Consider the following 1,934-nt stretch of genomic DNA (forward strand, 5'->3'; position numbering starts at 1 on the left):
AAGGATAGAAAGAAGTTAAGTTATCATTATTCATGGATAACATAGAAGACCCCAAGAACTTCACCAAAAGCCTTCTATATTTAATAACAAAATAACACAGTCAGATACAAACCCAGCACTCCAAAATCGGTAGCATTCCTGTACACAACCAAAATATTCACACAGAGATAAATTAGAGAAACCACACCTTTCACAATAGCATCAAAAACATGAAATACTTAAGAATCAATATAGTGAAGGAAGTAAAAGACCCCTACACTGAAAACTACAGTACCCTGAAAATGGAGATTGAAGAGGATATGAGAAAATGGAAATATGTTCCTTGCTCTTGGGTAAGAAGAACCAATATAGTGGAAATGATATATTTCCAAAATTTTTATATAGATTTATTTCAATCCCAATGAGAATTCCAACAAGAATAGCAAACACAATTCTGGTCAACAGATGCAAGACAGGGGACATCACAATACCTGACTTGAAATTATACTACAAAGATACTGTGATATAAACAGTATGGCCCTGACAAAAAAATGGACCCAAGGATCAATGAAACAGATTAGAAGATGCAGGAACAACTCCAGTCATAATTAGCCACCTTATCTCTGACAAAGTTATCAAACACCTTCACTGAAAGAATAATAGCCTCTATATTAAATGATGCTAGAAAAACTTGCTTTCCACGTGTGATGACTAAAACTAGATCTATATCTTTCACCACACACTAAACTAAAATTGAAATGGATCAAAGATTTAAATATTAAAACAGAAACACTAAACCTGCTGGAAAATAGAATAAGTAGAACTCCTGAAGATACTGGTGTAGCCAAATACTTTATGAACAAAATTACATCTGCACAGGAACTATTACAAAGAATCAACAACTGGGATTAATATTATTAAAAGGCTTTTGCACCATAAGAAAAACCACTAACAGAGTGGGGAGATAACCCACAGTGTGGCAAAAAATTTTTTCCAGCTGTTCCTCAGGCAAAGGATTACTATCTAGAATATATAAAGAACATTTAAAAAGTATTAAATACCCCACCAAGAAGTTTAACAACCAGGAGACAGTATGGAAATTGGTAAAAGTGAAATTGTTAGAGAAGAAAATGTCTATATCCTCCACAGTACCTGTGGAGAAATCAATGACAACCTGATGGAACTTTAATCATGATCAATGTGTACAAGATTACCTCATGCTCCAGAGTCGCTGCAGTAATCCCATGCTTTCCATATGCCTTAAACACACACACACACACACACACACACACACACACACACACAAGAGGTGTGCTCCCATTTCTGAAAAACTTATGGCCAATATGCCCTCAGTGGCTGGGGCTGATTACATCATCACCATGAACTACACACCTCTCAATATAGGGATTCTTTGATATTCTGTTGGATGACTTGTATGCAGTGCCCAGCTTCCTGCAGTGGATTTAGGAGGCTATCAGCAAGTTAAAGAACTGTGTCATTATTTCACCTGATAAAGGGGGAGCAAAAAGCCCATTGTAGAGGGGCTGAATGAGAAGTTTGCTTTGATTCACAAAGTGAGAAAGAAGGCAAATGAGATGGATTGGATGGTGCTAGAGGGTAACATGAAGGGCCATGCGGCCATCCTTGTAGACAACATGGCCCACACATGTAGTTACCATTTGCCCCATGACCCTGCCAATGAGTTGCTCTCAGCTTGAGCCACCAAAGTTTATGCTATCCTTACCCACAGGATCTCTTCTAGCCCAGATACTTCTAGAATAAATAACGTCTCCTTTGAGGGTGCTGTTGTCACAAACACAATGGGGCAAGAGGAAAAAATGAAGCACTACAACAAGATTCGAGTGATTGACATCTCAGTGATCCTGGCCAAGGTCATCCAGAGGACACACAGTGTGGAATCCATGTGACACCTGTTCAGCCACATCCCACTGTAA

At 38.4% G+C, this 1,934-nt stretch overlaps 1 pseudogene; it reads left to right on the forward strand.

Moving 5' to 3' along the window:
- Positions 1-1,049: 1,049 nt before the first annotated feature.
- On the forward strand, positions 1,050-1,934 carry LOC101575168 (annotated as a pseudogene).

The sequence above is a fragment of the Octodon degus genome, unplaced genomic scaffold, assembly GCF_000260255.1.
Source record: "Octodon degus isolate 3935 unplaced genomic scaffold, OctDeg1.0 scaffold00298, whole genome shotgun sequence".
NCBI lineage: Eukaryota > Metazoa > Chordata > Mammalia > Rodentia > Octodontidae > Octodon > Octodon degus.